We start from the raw sequence: 21154 nt of genomic DNA on the forward strand, positions 1-21154 counted from the left end.
TCAGGAGAAAAGACGTGACCAAAAGGATGGAAAGAAAAGGCCCATTGTGTATGAGGGAATCCACAACAATAGCTGTAATGTTGCCAACAATCAATATACCTCCAGAAACCAAAGTAAAAATAGATCCCGTGTTTGTAACTCAGTCGCTTACACAGGATAAATGCGAAGTCACTGTCACTTGAGAAAACATCATGTCCATCAGTAGTTTTGAAACAAAAGGAAAGACAAAATAAAAACATAAGCTTTAGTGAATATAGGCTAAAAGAAATTAACATATCTGTTCAAGGAAAAGAATGAAATTATTTGAGGTATTTAATGGATGCAACTATCATATGACTGTTGTCATACCCCAATATTGTTCACATTAAACTTGAATTTAGGTGAGGGTTATCTCATAGCTAGTAATATGCAAAATTGTAAAGCAGACATGACACGACATGACTATTTTGTGTGTGAAAGTGAGATATCTTCAAAATATAAACACATTTACAAGAATAATTCAAGTTCGTTGACAAAAAATTTTACAGAAAGACCACTTTCACAGTTTAGGTCTTATCAGATTTCATATGTTCACTGGGAGACTAAGTTTAAGCTTTAATAGATTTTATATGTTCACTAGGAGACTAAGTGTAAGCTTTAATATATTTCATATCTTCACTAGGAGACCAAGTTTAAGCTTTAATAGATTTTATATGTTCACTGGGAGACTAAGTTTAAGCTTTAATAGATTTCATATGTTCACTAGGAGACTAAGTTTAAGCTTTAATAGAATTTATATGTTCACTAGGAGACTAAGTTTAAGCTTTAATAGATTTCATATGTTCACTGGGAGACCAAGTTTAAGCTTTAATAGATTTCATATGTTCACTGGGAGACCAAGTTTAAGCTTTCATAGATTTTATATGTTCACTGGGAGACTAAGTTTAAGCTTTAATAGATTTTATTTGTTCACTACGAGACTAACTAACTATTACCAAAAAGTAAAATTTTTAAACAGTTAAACAGTTGGTACTACATAGTTGGTGCAACTGGAATTATACAGTTAATGCTGATGAAAATATACAGAAAACTGAAACCAATTTATTTATTGTTTATTTTGTAGTATAACACTAGATATTAAACTACATTCTCATTCTAAATGAAACAACTGTATAGTCACTTTTAACCCAACCTGTGTAAGGAAATAAAAATATATCACTAGAAATTTTACACTAACAGTTATAAAACAAATATTTATTTATGATAAACTTCCATCCAGAAGTCCAGCTGTCATTTGTAGGGAAAACACGAGTGACCACACTTCTTGATTTGAAAATATATAAAGAGCAACAATAAAACATGTCAAACCTTTGAGATTATCTTAATAATTAATCATTTTGTGAACTTCACCAAAAATTCAAGAAACTTCATCCTATGTGTCACAAACTTAAAAACTAACCTTGTGGACCACAATTTTGAAACTTTTGTGACGTCTCATCCCTAACCTCAGCTTTTACAGGATAACAACCTGGTTCAGCCTTACCACCTGCAAATAGAGAATTCTACTACACAGAAAGCAATGATAACTTTCAATTATATATTAAGTTAGAGATTCATCTCCTGATATGCATATTTCACAAGAGATGTGTGTAAACTAACCTGTTGCAACATAATAAACCATTTTCATTATGCAAAGAAGTACCAGACTGCATACTTTAACAGCTTACATAAAAGTGTGGAATAAACCAAAATCAGAAGTGTGGTATGCAGATCATGAAAAAGAGAAAGAGATTACAACTGTGAGATTATATGATTTTAAAAAAGTAAAAAAAAATAATGAATTAATTTTCATGTTTATCAACAATGGATTAAATATTAAAACTATCAGACCTTGTAAAAAGCATCTCCCAAAAGCTTAAAACTGATTGAAGTAAGTAAAAATATATGGCTTAAGAAATACAGAGACTCGTGTTTCTGATGTCTTTGGCTATATGTTGGACTGGCCAATGAAATGTACTGAGATTGTTAGAATAAACATTCCTCCAATAACATTTTAATACTAAGCACAGTATATACGTGACCACATAACATAGGGCCAAGTACAAGTAAAATGTATAAAAAAATGTTAAACAAACACTTCATATTGACTGTAGCCACACTTGAGATCTATGTCATGTAAACAAAAGAAATAAATGTTTTTGGTTGTTAAAAAAGGCATATATACTCATTAAATTTTCCAGATTAGCTGACAGTTCAAACTTCATTTAAGTGTTCCAAAGCAAAACTAAGAATAAAACATATAAAAACATATCCTTCAGTTACAGTACTTTGAGAATAAATGTATGACTTAAACATTTATGGTTATAACATGTATGTGTGTGTGTGTGTGTGTGTGTGTGTGTGTGTGAGACTGAACCCTCCACAATAACACACAATAAAGTTACACGACCTCCACCAAGTGGTTTAAGCAAACTACACGAAGTACTGCTCTTGGAAAGCAAATAATAAAATTTCTCAAATTATAAAAATGCACTTTACAAACAGTTAGTTAAAGCTACTCACTTGTCGGAGGAGTGGCTTCCTTTCCTCTGATAGTCCTGTGGTCTGTAAGTGTATATTTAAGTCAAGGTATATAAAGTAACAAAGTTAATATCTTGAATTATACACTTCATTACCAATATAATAAAATGTGTTTTTAATACAATGAATAAACATGATGTTGGTGGGAATTTTACTAACTGTTACTGGCTTTTTGCTATTCCTTCTACCTAAGTTATCCAGACTACATCGATATTCTTTGAAGATGTGCAGAAGCTATCAGAAAAAGTAAAAACTGAAAGAAGCTGAACCATTTGATGGACAAAAATCTAGACTTCACACTGAAAGTGGTATGGTTTTACATTATGGAAGGAGGAATGCACTAACAGATATCAACGACATACCAAAACCCAGTATCCTTCTAAGCCTTGCAAGTTACATTATAATAAATGTTACACAAGGTTTTGACTTCAGCTAATAAAAATTAGGTATTAATTACCATTTTGGAATGCTATTAAATTGGTTAACTTTTTTTTTAATTAAATGAAAGGTTATTCTACTTTAATTAACTCTATCAATGTTTACTGAAGCCATCACAATTTTTCATATGGTATTTCTAGTTGTTTTCAATAAATAATTAAATAACTATTATGATTTTTGAAATAATCCAATGATCACACAATCTAAGGAAAATTAATTTCAGTTATTGAAGAATGCATGAAGTATTTAGTATTCAATCCAATCATGGTGTAAATTTATGTTTGATAATACAGGGGTGGTCAAAAATTGTTAAATTTCTCTTAGTACCTTCCTTGGCTGGTATAATAACTGAAATTCTGGAGATTTGGTTTTTGTTTTCAGGTTTGATCAAGTTTTCAGTATTTAGTAACAGTAAAACACCAATTACATGCAACAATGTTCAGAAAAAAAAAAAGAGAGAGAAAAAATGTAAGTTAACTTTCAATACTCACCTTGCAAAGTTGGTTGATACTGTAAAAAGCCATCCTTAGTTCCATTTAGGTAATACTGAGTGCTGTGTTTAAATTTCTGGATTTCTTCTTGTCCAGCTTGCCCAAAAATCTGGGTACCTATAGTATCCAAGTTGTCAACATTGTTAAGTGAGCGTACAAATTCAGCCAAGGCCTGAATGAGAATTTCTGAAGGGATTGGCTAAAAAAAAATCAAAAAAAATCAGATAAGCTAAATATTTTTCTTTATAAGATTTTCACTATATTATTTTTATTCAGTACTTATGTTTTAAACTATATATACATATATTGTTTTTTTATGATAATTACGTATAGCTTTGCTTAGGTTACTGTATTGTTTGACTTGAAGAATACAACAATACTTACAATAAATTTTGCTAAAAAATTAAAAAGAAATTAAATTAATATAAAAATGATAATGGAAGGTTAGTGTACAGAAGTATAAAGTGAAAAAGAAGTCAAATATTTTAATTAAACAAAAATCTTTGAGAAGGTAGTGATAACTGAATTAGACTTCTGTTGAACTGTTTAGATACTGAAGGTTTAACAAGTTAAATTTTAATTCAAGAGTACAACTTAATATTGTGGTTGATTAACACTAATGACAGATATAACTGATGTTATTTTGAAGCAAATAACCCATTTTAATTCCTCTGTAAATGGCTTGTAGAATATTATTCTGTTGTTTATATCCAATGAAATACCAAAAGTTATAATTCTGCTGTGCTAATAATGTATTTCCTATAGGTACTTCCCTCCTCTCGTAACATTAGCTGTTCTTCTTCATTGCTGTCCTATATGCAAATGTTTTATTTACACCTGCCAAAAGCATTACGTCCTCCCTATTGGAATCAAATGATTTCAACAAGTTTCTCACGTAAATCATCATTTGTCACCTCTCCACCAAGAGGAGCACAGTATACTCACAATACACAAGACTCCCTCTATGAAAATCTACTAAACTATCACAATGAATTTTGGCAGATGTAAGCACCAAAAGAGCACAGGGAGGAAGGGTGGGAAGTGTGAGAAAAGTACCTGTTGGAAATACATTTTCAGTACAGGAAAATTATAATTTCTGTAATTCTACTTCTTTCCACTTGCAAGATTAGCTAGAATCCCACAATGCTCAATAGGATCCAGAGGATACTTCCATAGAGGAGAGTCAGATTGGAAGATCTGAATGGGAGAACATCCAAATAGGAGAAAACTGAGGGAAGATATCTTTCAGAACCCTTAAGTAGATATACACAAGTCAATTCCATGAAGCTAAAAACGTAGGTTAACAAAGGAAGAACCCAATGATGTAGAATGGCTAGGGTGCAATGAACTGTACTCGAAAAGGCAAATGAATCCAACACCCATGTTGCTGGAAACCAACATCCGTGCAGGTGTAGGATGAAGATCATACTTTCTTCACCTTAAGACCCAGAGACTGGAGAGAATCTTGATCCACTCCAACTTCAGGGCATAACTCATGTTATTTAAAGAATATCTTGATCTGGGAACCAGTCATCCACTATCAAAAGAATGTCTATGTAAACAAAATATACTCCCCCAACAGAACCATCTGATATAGCAAAAGGGTAGAACTGGAACAATTCCCCTTACCAATGCTGTAGCTATCAGCTCAAGAGAAAAAGACAACCTTGAACATGTGCAAGAACATAAGTTGACTGATTCATTCTAAATTTAAAACCTAGCTATAGTGTACCAACACCCCTGTGGAGGTAGGATGATGGTTCCCATTCAAAGTGGTGAGCTGCAATTCAAAGTCTCACTAATTAGTAACTATATAATGCATACTGGAGGAGAGCATGTCATCTGCACCAGCAGAACACCACTTCCATACTCTGTACTGAATGTTGTCATCTTTTTTGTGTGGAAAACATTCAGCTGGGTGCTTCCACATTTGACCACCACAACAGCTTGGAAATGGTAAGTGGTAGGGATTCCCATACCCAACTTGAAATGGAGGGGGTGAAAATGTGTAGAAGAATCCAGAGGAACCCAAGCCAGTGGAATGTGTAATCATAAAATTATATTTTGAAAAGCGGGGTATCCTCATTTATTTAATCAAGGTATGGCAAGGGTAGACAGCCATCCTTTTCTGCTTTACCCATAAAGTCTATGGGTGATACAATCCAGAATGGTTAAGCTTATGAAGCAGCATCACAAGGTTATTCAACTTCAAATGATCTTGTAAAACACCCCACCACAACAGTGAACACTGCAAAGCCATGGAATGGAAAGCACAGGTCAACATGGATATGCAGTGAGGATTTTGCATTGCAGAATACATGGTAAGGAATCACTCACCACATAGTGAGATCTACATAACAATGGTCTGAAGGATGTACCTCTGAAATAAAAGAAAGCATTACTATAGACTAATGCTGTCTCATAGTTGCACTGAAGCTTGAAGAACAGCCATAAGTTTGAGGTCAAAACCTGATGAGACTGAAAGCACAACATGATGTAAGTAATGGGAGATTACTAAGTTTGGTGTAGTCCACATGCCTAATTCAGGACTTCCTCCATTGGCTGTCAAAGACAAGAAGTAAGGGAAAAGATGAGGTGTCAAATCTGATGAGAAGTTACTTTACACAGACAGTTAAACAAAGCAACAGGTTAATAATTTGTTAAAATCGTGGGATCCTTCCAAGACACAGAAAAGTGTAGTATAAATGCCTGGCACCAAGCATCAGGAAAGACATCCTCCTGCCAAATCCAGTTGAAAATAACCAGAAGAACAGAAAGAGAGGCAGGAGATAAATGACATAGCATCTCGTAATGAATATTGTTGGGTCTGACTGATACTGTCAGAATGATGAATAGCGATTTGCAATTCCATCACAGTGAATGGGCACTTTCAGTCAGAGAGAACCACTTCCCAAAAGGAAAATGACAATCTCTTGGTCTGAGTCTTGATGGCCAAGGATGGGGAAAAGGTAGAAGAGCTAGAAAGATAAGAAAACCTCTATCCAAAGGTGTTAGCAGTGTCAACTTCTTGGCCATCAGAAAGCAAGACTGAAAGAGGTTGGGAGATATATAACCTACCAAAATTCTGAATCTTGTCCCACACAACTTTGAAGTTGGTGGAACTAGAGATGTTGGAGGTGAGGCTAATTCAAGATTCTTTCTAGCTTTGATGCCTGACCTGCCAAGTGTAGGTGCAGGCCTGCTGATAAACAATGTGGTTAGAAAAAGAGGAATATTATCAGAAGGTATGCAAGGCTTGTTTTTGAGCCTTCCGTGCCTCCCAGCAGGCCAATTTCACCATGGACGGAATACCATGAAAAACATTGAGGTCACAAGAATAGAAAGAACAGATGCCTGGACTATACACTCAGTCATTGCTTCTATGCAGTCATCAATAGATGGCAGACAGACAACAGCAGGATCAAGTTTCAATTGAGTGAGGAAAGAAAGCCAGTCAGCCTGGTCCAACTTTCACCATGGAATGCAGATCGGGTGTCACCAATCATGGCCAGTTTCCTGCAAGATGATGGGAAAATGGTCACTGCCATATGAGTCACACTCCAAAAAAATGAAAATAAAGTGAGGGTGAGGCAGACAGATATATCTATAGCAGTGAAAGAATGACTGGGTGCATGAAAGTAAGTAAAAGAATCATTATTGAATAGAGAAAATTATGATCTGAGAGTATACATTCCTCAGAACAACCCCTCCCATCAATGTCTACATTTCCTCAGAGGGAGCTATGCCCATTACAATTACCCAAGAGCAAAATGGGAGATGGCAACCGATCTAAAAGAACATCTAGATTTAACTGATAGTAAGTCTGTCCTGGACACAGGTAGATGGAATAAATTGTGATGGTACAACCCACAGAGAGACATGATGTAAATATAAACTGACTGGATGGTATGAATCAATCAGGGTTTTAATGTCATCCAAGTCTTAATGTAAGTCAACAGTTCCACTTTATCAGTGTGGTCATTGTTATATAGAAAGGAACGAAGGTAGAGGGGCCTTTGGCTTGCAACCATGTCACTTATCCTTAAAAGACAAAAGGCTTGTTGACCTCCATGGATTCTGCTTGAGGAGTGAGTGGGCAGATCTCTATCAGAAGATGGTGAGTCTAGTGCAAATGTATAATGATTTTGCACCTCTGGGCCATAGGTAAGGACAGAGACATGAGTTCGTGTTGACCTATTGACTCTGTTTTTCATAGAGGGCAACAAATTCTGAAGAGGAAAAAGACTCTTCAGAAAACATGGAAAGGTTGGTTTGCACACCTAATGAGGTAGCAGAGTGGAGGATGGCAGCATACGTCTTTGTCTGCATGGAAGACAAAAATTTCTGTGCCTCAGGATATGACATGTTGTTAACAGCCCTCAATCACTGTACCTTTTTTTCCTCAATCCACATGTGACAAAAACAGGAATATAAAGAATGGGAGCTATCAAAAGTGATGCAGTGAGGCTACTAGTCACACAGATCTGCCTTGTGGTCTTTGCCATCATAATGGGTGCAGCACAAAGAGCTATGACAAGAGGTCTTATGGTGACCAAACAGCTGGCATTGGAAATAATGGAGAGGTTTAGGAATATAGAGCCAAACATTACAATGTAAGTAACCCACCTTCACAGATGTAAGAGAATGCAGAGAAGTGAATGTCAAAATGAGAAAGCAGTAGGCTGACGTACCCCATCTTTGAGGGTGAAGGTCACACAGTTTAAACTCCTTAACTGGAGAAATTTGTGAAAATTTCCAATTTGGGAATGTTAAGAAGATCCCTCTCAAATATAACTCCTCCAGATGTATTCAGAATAGCATAAGGAGTAACTGAATAGATAAATCCTTTAAAGTCTTGGACTTAAAGAGGAGTTAGGTGTGTTACAGTTTTGATGTTTAAACCAAAATATCTTTTTAACTTAATTTTTGGACATATTTGGGATAGCCAGAAAGCCCCTCCAATCTCTTCTGGAAAAAAAATATAAAAATGGTGACATTTGTCCAAGGGACTGTTCAGACAATGTGTGTAAAATGAGAAATTGAGATACATTATCAACTGTAGTTTTGAACCATGTATTACAGACCTCCAAGCATGGTCACTTACCAATCAAGAATTGTTTAACCTCAGCAGTGAGAGGTGTGAGAAGCCATGAGACAGAGAAAAGCTTGGTGTCCACTGACCCCACCCACCATGGAGCCCTATGAGGGGACAGGCTACTAAACTGGAAGCAAAAGGCTCAGCAGCAATGCCAGGGTTTTATGGACACTACACCCAAACACCAGAATTAGATGCAGTGTCCACAACACCTGATGAGAATGTCCAATACTGGTTCTTGGTTGACCCCTGCCCTGGAGAACCAGTCAAATTACCCTGAGAGGGGATACCTCAAGGTTACCTGTTTACAGGAAATCAAGGTCAAAGTGGTGTCTACCAACAGGATCCTCTCCTCCCCTTTATGGGTCACCACACAGAGCAAATATGGGTGAATGTTTAGATCCCAGAAGAAAAAAATGAAAAGATAAAACCTTCTCTGGGAGGTCCCCCTGCTACACATGGGGTGGGGGATGTTAGAACTGTTGTCAGAGTTCATTTGCAAAAAAGCTGACAAACGTAATTAAATATTCTCAAAAAAAGGTTTAGAAGACAATCCTCACCAAATTTATCATGTTTTTACAGAGTTTCTACTATTTTGGAAGAAGGCAGCTTGGTTGAAATTGTATATTTTGACGTTTGAATATCCTTTAATCAGCTGTATCTAAAAAAATTAATTACTAAGAATGTGATCACAGAATTTGTATAAAATTTAATAAGTGAATAAAAAAATGGCGTAATAGAAAAACAGTGACTTCTGGTGTTTAGTAGAACCATCTTGTGAGGGAACACTTACAAGTACAAGCAAAATCTGTCAGTCCAAATGAAAGACCTGCATTAGCAGTAGTGAATGAGGTATGAAAGGAATGCATGAAAAAGGAAACCAAATAAAATGAAACTATTACAAACGTTGTTCTGACTGAAACAAAATATTTGGGCTGTGACGATTACATGATTAACCTGTTACGGTTCGGTTACTGCTCTTAACCAGTTACGGATTTCCTAACCGGTTAATCTAAGATTTTTTTCAGAGAAAAATAAATGAGTGAAAACAATACGATTATCGACATTTGCGTGTAAATATTCCATTATTTGATCTTGACATTGGTACGTTTGCCTATCGCGATTTTATGAACTGCTTGCCTTTTTGTTTGGCTGAATTTTCATTGTTGTTGTTGTTGAAAGCCCTTAGAGTTTTTGTTAACGTTCGGTACGGCCGTCACGCGCAAATTCCTAGGGCTGTGACGATTACACGATTAACCGGTTATGGTTTGGTTACGAGGCAAAGATTAGCCGGTTACAAAAGTCCGTAACCGTTGCAGCCCTACAAAATATCAAAAACGAATTAGGATTTGAGAAAGTTAGGCACTTGCAATATGGAAGTTTAACTTGAGAAAGAAAATTGTCAAATAGGAGAAACATTTTTACTGTTAAGAATAAAAACTAAAAACAGAAACGTAGAGTTATACACTTGTTACTTGTGTATATTTCTCAACTGAGAGAAGCATGTGTTACAAACAAAATTTAAGTAACCATGACTGACTGCATAGAAAAACAGTAAACAAAAAACACAAGTTCTATTAGAAATTTGTTATTTATGAGTTAGAAGGTTATTTTAATTTTGAATAAGATCCAGTAACATCTTATTTATAATACTGAGTGTACTCCTGATACGCTCTTTTAAGTAACTACATGAGTTATATGTTAAAAAAGGCCGAGATGGACTAGTAGAAAGATCCATAATACAAGTGTTTTATACTTGTTTAATTTGAAGTGTGAATGAATTAGACTTGATTTAGGTCTTCAACAATCTATGGATGGTTTGAGTAGTTGAATGAGGTTAGAAATACCAACCTGAATTTGTTGAGGAAATAGGTGCAACTTACTAGAAGCCTAAAAGTACATTCTCAGGATGTGCACCTAATCTCAGTCCTTCAAGGTTCTGCTAGTTATACAGATCTCGATGGTTATGCTTAAGTTTGATGTTTTTTTTTTACTTTTAGGAATGATTTTAAAGGAATGAATGACCTGTAATTGTTTCTTAACAACCTGAGTTAATTCCTATTTATGACCATTCATTGTAAAGCCACCTACACACACATGTATATGAAGACTTACAATGAACAGTGATGACAGAAAATCAAAATTACCTTGTTTATTTTTTCCTTCAAATTACAATAACATAAGAAAAAGTCGCAAGGTTCTATTCCACACCTATAAACATGTACACACTTTAAAGTAATGTATATCTTTTCTTACCTTTCCTTTTGGCTGATCTGGACACAAATAATGATGAAAAGGTGTTAGATCCTCTTCTGTCAACAAGTAATTACCCAACAAAGCTGCAAAGATGCAGAACCGATTCTGTTGAAGATTTAGAGATTTGGCAACCTCATTTAGAATAAATTCTTTAGTTTCAAGTGAGCCCTAGAAACCAAAGCAATCAATTATTTAAAAAAAAAATCAGAATATTAATTTACTGCACCAAAAAAACTACTTGAGCTGCTTCCCTTTTATTTTGTAAAAAATTCATTTTATAAACTTTATCATTTAAAAGAAAAAATTGGAAAGTCCAAGTGATAATGTTTTTTTTTTTTTTTTTTAATTTTGCACAAAGCTACATGAGGGCTATCTACACCAGCTGTCCCTAATTTAGCAGTGTAAGACTAGAGTTAAGGCAGCTAGTTATCACCACCCACCACCAGCTCTTGGGCTACTCTTTTACCAACAAATAGTGGGATTGACCATGACATTATAACATCCCCAAAGCTGAAAAGGCAAGCAAAGTTTTGGGTGATGGAGATTTGAACCTGTGACCCTCATATTACAAGTGCCTTAACCAACCAGCCATGCTGGGCCACCAAGAGGTAATGACAAAAGAAAGATGTGAGAGTGGTTAGTCAAAAAAAGGTTAAACCTCCTGGTAAATATTGAATATTTCTGGGATAATGTGACTCAAACACAAATAATTCAAAGTGGATTTTACTTAAATCTTTATTCAGTAACCTGAAAACTAGGAATTCAGGGGGTCTACTTATAGAAATGTTTAACTTAAAAGAGTAATAAAATTATTGTAAGTTCAAAAGAGGCAATGGTAAGGCCTTATACAGAGTATGGTGACGATTTCTGTCCTTATAATACAGGAATTCAGAAAAAGTGAAGGACAAAATATTCTTTAATTCTATGATATAAAATTTTTTATAGAATATAATACTTTCTGTAGAAGGTAAGTGTTCATTTGAGGGTAAGCAAAAAGCTCTAAGATGGGCTACCTGTGCTTTGCTCACAATCAGTATCAAAACCCAGTTTCTAATATTGTAAGTCTGTAGACATACTGCTGTGCCATGGGGGGGTTTGCTATTATTAAAGTTCAAAATATTTATCTTGACATACTTGTTACACCAATTAGGACAGGCCACTTCGGTTTTACTTCTGCCAGTTCAGCCTAATGTCATGAAATTATACTTAATACTAGATTGCTAGACTTAACTTGTTTTTATGAAACAGTACTGTGTTGTAAGATATTAAATATATTAAATACTAAAATACAGAATTATCATAAATGTTAGATAAGTAAGGAGAATATATTTATCCTATGAGTTGAAATAGTTTCTACTATTTAGTAGCTGCTGTAATTTTAATACATAACTAAATGATTAAAATCATAATTTAGGCATATGTAATTAGACATATGTCATTTCTGCACTATTAGTGGCTGATAATATCAGTATTATTTATTAGAGAATTTTAGCTTTTACCTATAAACTGTATAAGAGATTAATATAAAACTACTAAGTTAGTAGGCTGGAAATAATGAATAATGGAATAATGATTACTAATTTCAATACGGTTACAGGTAGTTCAGGGATAAGTATGGTGGAACCTCTAGTGTACTAGCAACGCCACGACTGGATTAAACTGAAGAACTGTGGAACTTGTAGGGTGCAAGCAACGCCACGACTGGATTAAACTGAAGAACTGTGGAACTTGTAGAGTGCAAGCAATGCCACAACTGGATTAAACTGAAGAACTGTGGAACTTGTAGGGTGCAAGCAATGCCACGACTGGATTAAACTGAAGAACTGTGGAACTTGTACGGTGCAAGCAATGCCACGACTGGATTAAACTGAAGAACTGTGGAACTTGTAGGGTGCAAGCAATGCCACGACTGGATTAAACTGAAGAACTGTGGAACTTGTAGGGTGCAAGCAATGCCACGACTGGATTAAACTGAAGAACTGTGGGCTTGGTTGTTACTTTAAAGAAGCTAATAAACTACAGTATGTTACACCTGTAAATCTTGCTTGCTTGCAGATAAGTTAATGATCCCTATGGAAAAGACTGAACTGTTCTATTAGAGGGAGCAGAAACTGGAAACAGGACAATAAGTAGATACTAATGGTTGCTTTAGGGAAGGGAGAGAGCCAGGTTTACTATAGTAATAAAAAAGTTAAAATTAGAGAGACACGTTTAGTTAGCATTCAAATATACTGGTCTCCAAACAACTTGAATCTTTGGCTACTAACAAAGATGAATGAGGTTACAAAAAATGTACATACACAAAGTGAGAGAGACATTAATTATACTGAAGGTTTTTGTAGTAAGGTGCACAAAATGAGCAGGATTGGATATTAAAATCTGTTGACACAGTTTCTGGTTCAAGGGAGTATTCTCTTATTGCAGTTCAAATAAGAGCAAATGATGGTCAAAACTGTAAAATCAGAAGAGCTGCTTAAAAGGTTTAAAACTTCTTTCAAGAGATTTATGGACAGACACAGATGTATGTATGCGCCCTTTAAGGAGTGTGACCTGAGGTTGGATGTAGGAATGTCTAACTTAATATGGTCTAAAATCTAACTGCACGTTTATCAGGGATCTGTTTTATGTGAGAGTTGGGCTGGTTGAACCAAAGGGGTAGCTTTCAGGGTAAGTCTATGATAGTTATGAGCTATACTTAAGTTAGGCAATAGTACTTTTAAAGTAAATTTATTAAATAGAGTTTGAACTAAGCTGAGGGGCCTTGAAAAATTTATAATAAACAAAATTGTGCAATAATTAGGGAAGAGTTTTGTAAAAGGGAAATTTAGAGCACAGTAACTTATATAACAGCTATAAAGCAAATTCTGTCAGATTTAAAGATAAACACAATAGGTTTGAGAATAAGCTTGGATGTTATTATTCTAGGAACAAAATGGATGAATTTAGGACTCTAACAGAAATGTAATATGATATAATATGAATTACTGAAAACTTGTTAGATCTGGAGAAGTGTAATAATAGGAATTATTCTGAATTTTCAAGCTACAAGTTATCTAATACCAACACTTTTTTAACAATAGTTATTGGCTCTTTATAAAGGGGAATAAATGCATCCTGTTTGGAAGGAAGACATAAAAAGTGGTAGTCTAGAGGCTGAACCCATTACGTTTCAAGGGTAGAAAGTTTTAAATGGTAGTTGTCGCAGGTAACCTGACGAGACAGATGATGTCACTGAGAAATTGAACAGTGACATCTATTTTTGTTAATAATAATAATAATACTGATGCAATAATTAAATATGATATGAATTTCAGACACTGATTAGGACTGTATGGAGTTAGGTTTCTTGAAATGAGTTATTATGGCTTTCTATACCAAATTGTCAGTGAACCAATCTGGGAGAGAGTTATTTTAGCCTCACTGTTAACTACAAATGAGGATATGGTTCCATTGTAGCAGGGAAACATTTGGGGATGAGTGATAATTGCACATTTAGGATTGATGTTAAGCTAAATATATGAAATATATCAAATTCTAGTTCCTAATTTTCAGGATAACAGACAAAATTTATCACCAGTGAATTGAGATGAGTTAAAACATTATGTGAGAAAGTTTTAAAATAAACTGACTATTGTTTAAAAGACATGTTTCTAAACTCAGGATAGCGGTAACAGATCATATCTAACTGGCTTATAAAGACATGCAGGAGATAAACAAGGATAAATGGCATTAAGTTTAAACAGACAAATTCACTGGAATATTTATAGGATGGAGATATAGTTAACAAAAAAAAATATGAGATTATGAGAAACAGATAGTTGATAATGTTAAAACTGATGTCAAGGAAGTTTTTGTAAATTTGTAATTAAAACATTAAAAATACATAATGGATTCTTAGAGAATACTGAAGGCAAGATGGTGTTGAAAAATGTAAAGCTAATTGTTTACTTAAATTTTAAGATATATTTTACCACTGTCCTGTTTCCACAAGAGAAAATATTAGCATTAATCCTGACTATGAACATTCTATAGGAAATAATGTGATTTATCTTAAAGCTAGGCTTAATATACCTGGACAGCTATTCAAAGTTTCCTTCAAAAATATTTAGCACATATTATTCCATAGCTGAAACTATAAATGAAAAATCCTGAACATTTAAAATAAACTTAAGACTCCTTTTCATTGAGAGTAAACTAGAAATGGTGATCCACCTTTTAAAGCCACACAGGGTTTTGTATTTTTGTGTTAAATTAATTTTTGATCCTGTTGTCTTCTTAATGTCATGAAAGATAAACTGATGATATTGATTAGAACTAATATGTATTCACAAAACAGAAATCTTGTTGTACCAAGTTATCTTTTCTTTGTGACATTACTTATAACTTGAATGACAGAAAGGTAGTGTACTTGGTTTATGTTGATTTTCAAAGAGCTTCTGATAAGTTGCCACAGAACCAGTAGCTAAGAAAATGACAATTAATTATTCTGAGTAAAAAGTAATACACTTGGATTAGTATAATTTGGATCAAAACTTTAACACAGATGGAAACTCGCTCAATAGCATGTATCTTGGCACAGTGATGATTTAGTCATGAAAGCCTTTAAAGCAGTGCTCTGTTGCTAGTAGTAAAGCTAATTGAATTTTCAGGTACATTTATATACACCAATTACACAACTAAAGAGAAAAGTATCTAAACATATTACATGAAAAGAAGGAATACTATGTGCACTTTTGGACTCCTTATCTAGGAAAAAATATTGACTCATTAGAAAAGGATCAGAAAGTGCTACTTGGGTAATTCTGTGAATGTAAGAGTCATCTTAAAGGGATATGTTACAATCACTTGTTTTCTTTTGAATTTGTAAAATGTTACTCAACATGATGAAGGCCTCAAATTTCTTTGTGTGCTACATTATACAGGAGGCAAGAAGGAACAAAAGATTGTAAAAACCAGACCAAGCTACAGTTACTATCATTTAACTTTTCATTATGGTAACCAACTTGTAAAACGAGATGCTATTGGTAACAGTGGAAACAAACACTTTAGAAGAATTTAGGAAGTCAAACAAATAATTTCCTACAAAATATAGCAGGTTTAAATTTTTAACTTTTCACAAGGTGATTGGTGTACAAGGACCAAGGGTCTTTTGTTGTTATTAAGTTAGTAACAAGATGTACAAGGACCAAATGGTCTTTTGTTGTTATTAAGTTAGTAACAAGATGTACAAGGACCAAATGGTCTTTTGTTGTTATTAAGTTAGTAACAAGATGTACAAGGACCAAATGGTCTTTTGTTGTTATTAAGTTAGTAACAAGATGTACAAGGACCAAATGGTCTTTTGTTGTTATTAAGTTAGTAACAAGATTAATATTTAAAAAAAAAAAGAAAGACAGTGGTTACTGACATAGAATGATAAGACTTTTGATATCTATTTCTAATTCACATTGGGCCTGGCATGGCCAAGCTCGTAATGCATGCGACTCGTGATCAGAGGGTCGCGGGTTTGCGCCCGCGTCGAGCTAAACATGCTTGCCCTCCCAGCCGTGGGGGCGTATAATGTGACGGTCAATCCCATTATTCGTTGGTAAAAGAGTAGCCCAAGAGTTGGCGGTGAGTGGTGATGACTAGCTGCCTTCTCTCTAGTCTTACACTGCTAAATTAGAGATGGCTAGCACAGATAGCCCTCGAGTAGCTTTGTGCGAAATTCCAAAAACAAACAAACAAACAAAAACTAATTCACAGACAGTTTGTTCAGAAGTCATTATTCAGCAATTACAGGCCTACACAACAACGTGAGAATAGACTTAAAACTAGCCATGATAATATTGAAGTTAAAGATGGGAACTAGAAAGAACTTTAGCAAACATTAAGTTGAATGATCTCTCATCCCATTTCACTGCTTTCAATTATCAACATTGACTCATAAAAAGAAGTGTTAGAAATGGAGCTTAACTACAATAAACATTTATACTTTTTCATCTATCATTTCTCCAACCACTAAATTTTTGTGTATTAGAAAATGCATTACCTAACAAAATTTTCTATAAACTCTAATGCAACCACTGAAAATAAAACAAAGAGCAAGTGTGTGCTTGAAAGAAAGGCTTAGAAAAATTATTTTCTTAGAAGTGCAAAACTGAGAGGACTGATTCAAGTGTTTTAAAACTGTCTGAAGCCTTAATATTCTGCATAATGTTTTATTACAGTGGCAGAATAGGGTGTGAAAGTATAAACCTGAATATAAAATAGTAAATGTAAGCTTATTCCATTAAAAATATACACTTGTCAAATGCATAAGACAAAACTTTCTTGAACATTTTGTTGAACTTATAAGTGTGATAATGAGAAAGTCTGCATTTAATATGTTTTTACTGATTTAACATTTTGATGGAAAAGTTGAACAGTTATTCCTTAAAGGTCTTTTGTGGGCAGCTTTACTATAGCGTTCAACATGTAATGACAACAAGGGGCTTTTTAGCCCATAAAGGCTGTTCAATCCATTAAAACAAACTTTAAAAACATATAATAAAATATAACAACAATTAAATCATTATCAAGGCCAGCCCTTATAAGTTAAGTGTTTACCAAGTTTTCCCATAAACTTATTGCATCAACCATGTCTGAAGGCAACTTGTCCCAAAGATCATCCACCTTGTTAGAAAAATAAAAGTCTGAAAATGTCTACTATCCTTACAACATTTACACTTGTGTCCCCTTGTTTTCATTCCATAGCTAAAGATAAGCACTATCCTAACAAAACTTGTGTCCTCTTGCTCTATCATTTCCACCATTAACAAACACAATGACTTTCTTTGTCAACCTACAAAACCTCACTCAAATCTCTTCATTTTTCAGGAGAAAACAATTTTACATATCTTTACCTCTTCTCATATGGTAACCTTTTCATTACAGGTATCATTCTAGTAGCCCTTTTCTGAAGACTTTCCAACAATTCAGTTTCATTACGAATAAAAGCCTAACCAGTGACCTATACCAGTGGTTCTCAACCTTTTTAAATACATGGAACTTTTCTGCCATCAAATTTCTGTCACTGAACCCTTCACAGCATTCATTCTAAAAACTATTAGTATAGTACCATACCAATAATTCCAGACAGTGTACACACATTAAGTGCAGCTGTATACCTACACATATACATACAAAGCACTAAACATTTTTCAATCCAAGTGCTTGGGAACACAGACACACACGTAATGAAAAGCATGATCTCTCAAAAAATAAAAGTTTATGACTCAAGTACCTGCTTATACTTTGTCTTGCTTGCTGATTTAAAACAATGCAGTGACCTATTGTGTCATTATGAAACCTCTTATACTAATAAAGAAATATGATGGAGTTGAATTACAATTACACAACAAGAATGTACTTGTGCACAAGAATATGTGGAACTCTTACGCTCTGCAGAACCCCAATATCTCACAGAACACCTGGAAGTTTGTCAAAAAATCCAAGGATTCCACAAAACCCTAGTTGAGAAACACTGACCTGTACCATGAAGTTATAACTTCTTTAGATTTGAATTCAATTTTTTTTCTGAACATCCAACCTACAATTTTACTTTCCTAGTTTAGTAATGACACACTGAAAAGACTAATCAATCAAACACCAAGATCCTTTTCCTCCAAACACTGTTAGAGTTACTCTAATCAAAATTATAAATTAAATTATGATACCCATATGGATTACCTTCCGTTTATTATAATTAAAACCCATCTACACTTTATTCACTCAATTTCAATCCCTATGTAAAGCAGTAACATCCACATAACAACAACTAACACTCAGGTATACATTAGCAATTTATTTACCATTACTCTACCCATATCAAATGTAAGTCAAACATAGCAGGGATTTAAACACTAAGCCTTGTTGTGCCCCACATTAGACATTAGTTTTAGTGAAATCCATTTACTTCTGTCCAATTTCTTAGAGTCATTTTTTATCCAATGAGTCAACGTATTCCCGATACCTTCAGTTGTTTTTATAACAATCCTAATGTGTGGCACCTTGTCAATGCTTTCTGAACTTCCAAGTATACTAAGTCTGCACCTTTACCCTAATCTAAATATACTAATACTCTACAAGGAAAACACTAAATATTTCAGAATAGCTCACAAATACTGTTCTTAAGATATATCTTTTTCATAAATTTAATTAGCTACATTTTGTATATGTCAAAGCATACATGTAAATCAACTTTGTAATTCAAAATGAGATAATTTTTTCTTCTTAAATTATTTTAGTCAAAACAACTGTCATGGGGGAAAAGGTACAGCTAACTCACATATTTACACATCACATATAAGTAAATTTTGACATAATACTGTTAACAGTTTAAGAAATAATAATAAGTAAACAGCTAACAGAATAAAAACTACAAAAATCATGCTTCACTTTAAAGAGTTTTGATTCTCTCATAACTGAAACCTAAAGAAAAATAAGTTTAACATTTATTTTTGGTTTACCTTGTATGTAAGCTTGAGTTGTTCTGATGAAAAGTACCGTGGTGGATCAAAAATAATATATTCAGCATCTTCTGCCAATAACCCATGGAAGTTATTCTCTCTACAGAATGCAATCACTTCTTGGTGATGATCATCCATACTGCAGACTACTGGCACATTGAGTGTTCGTAAAGCCATTCTAAGACAGGTACGTAAACAAACTGGTGGGATCCACCAAACTTTTGGGGGTGGAGTTGCTCTTGTTGCTACGTGTTTAATTACTTGGTTTATTTTTTTACGGTCAGCTTGCTGCTGTTTTACCCATTCATCCATTCTTTGTGGTTCAAGCCCACCATTAAAAAACATCACCACTTCTATGTTGTTGTTATGGATTGTGTCTATTAACACTGACAGGAACTGGACCATTCGATTCCACTGTCCACCACACACCCAGTCAGAAAAGTATCCACCATAAAGTCTATCTAAACAACATTCTCCATCTACTACAAGACATAAATGGTCATAATAAGGTAACAATGGATTGCATCTCCCACCTCCAATGCGTCGAACAGCTACACTACGAGCAATTTTTAGAAGGTCAACGGGAACACTTGCACCAGGGCAGTGCTGCTCAATAAAATGTTGTAATATCTGAACACCCATAATTAAAATTCAGAGCTTCAAACCACAACGTCTAGTAATATAATTTGCTGTCTTTAAATACTGGTAACTGGTGCACTTTATCCAAAATTGGTAGACATAAAAATTTCATCTTAACAAGTTTGATACACAGACATAACAAGAATGAGATGTATTCAATAGATACAGCTCAGTAGAGGAATAACCTTGATTATATATATATATATAATTTTTGATATACTGTTAAGATAGTAAAATGACTCTAAACGATCAGCTTATTAAAGTTCTATGAATTACACTAAACATCACATTACTCTGCTTTGACACACTTATTTTGAGATTTATTAATCGCACACCTTATCCCAAATTAGTGACGATTTGTTTTCCTCGAAATAAGTTACAGTAAGTTCGTAGCTACGCGTTAGGCTTAAACATTAACGTTACTTTTGTCCAGTTTCAATTACGTTCTTAAACAATAAGTATTGTGTCCCACTGCAATTTAACCTATGCATTCAGAATTTTGTATTTATGTTAAATCGTAACGTAATTTTTTAAATCTTGGTAACATTATGTTACTTAGCTCATAGGCCTATTCTTCATTCTTACGAATCTCAGAGTTAAGTCTTGACTTGCAGTTGAGACCTGGTGTAAGTCTAAATGTGTTGATACTAGCAACTGTTCTTTTATTAGAAAATTCCTTTTCACAATTTTCATATGAGGTTTTTCGTTATTAATGCACAAAAATACAGATTAAAGTTTTAAACGTCACATATCACTGAACCATAGAGCAAGGGTTTTGCACACTCAGAACACGCCACACAACTGCCGGTACCTTTCAACATGGCGTAATGAATCAGCCGCCGCCTAGAAATGTTTAAATAATACAGTACGAATATATATATACCACACATATTAGTTTCCAACTGACATTATACCTTTTTCAACTACACCTTTTCAACACCAGAGTATCTCTAAGGTATTAATTTTAACGGCCATGTATGGTCACTTTATATTTCCTGAGCTCTTGTAAAAACCTGTATGTGTAACTGAGAGAAAAGAAAGAAAGAATTTCTTTGTTTTACATATTTCATTTACGTTTTGTACCATTTTAAAAATACAAAGATATTAATTTTCATTTCATTTTTTTTAAGTCACCAAATCCATTGATGATTTTATTTTTCTGATCAGTTTGTTTGTTTAGAATTAAG

General features: G+C 34.1%; 1 pseudogene across 1 annotated transcript in view; it reads right to left on the minus strand.

The window, feature by feature from the left end:
- The window catches only part of LOC143256461 (constitutive coactivator of PPAR-gamma-like protein 1 homolog), a 58384-nt pseudogene extending 37566 nt beyond the window's left edge, over nucleotides 1-20818 (minus strand). Inside the window, exons 1-5 of the transcript XR_013031366.1 lie at nucleotides 19329-20818; nucleotides 10840-11007; nucleotides 3489-3687; nucleotides 2542-2583; nucleotides 1439-1525 (exon numbers count right to left, since the gene is read on the minus strand). The product of XR_013031366.1 is annotated as a constitutive coactivator of PPAR-gamma-like protein 1 homolog (transcript). The remainder of the gene's footprint in view (nucleotides 1-1438; nucleotides 1526-2541; nucleotides 2584-3488; nucleotides 3688-10839; nucleotides 11008-19328) is intronic.
- Nucleotides 20819-21154: the final 336 nt, after the last annotated feature.

The sequence above is a fragment of the Tachypleus tridentatus genome, chromosome 7, assembly GCF_004210375.1.
Source record: "Tachypleus tridentatus isolate NWPU-2018 chromosome 7, ASM421037v1, whole genome shotgun sequence".
Taxonomy (NCBI): Eukaryota; Metazoa; Arthropoda; class Merostomata; order Xiphosura; family Limulidae; genus Tachypleus; species Tachypleus tridentatus.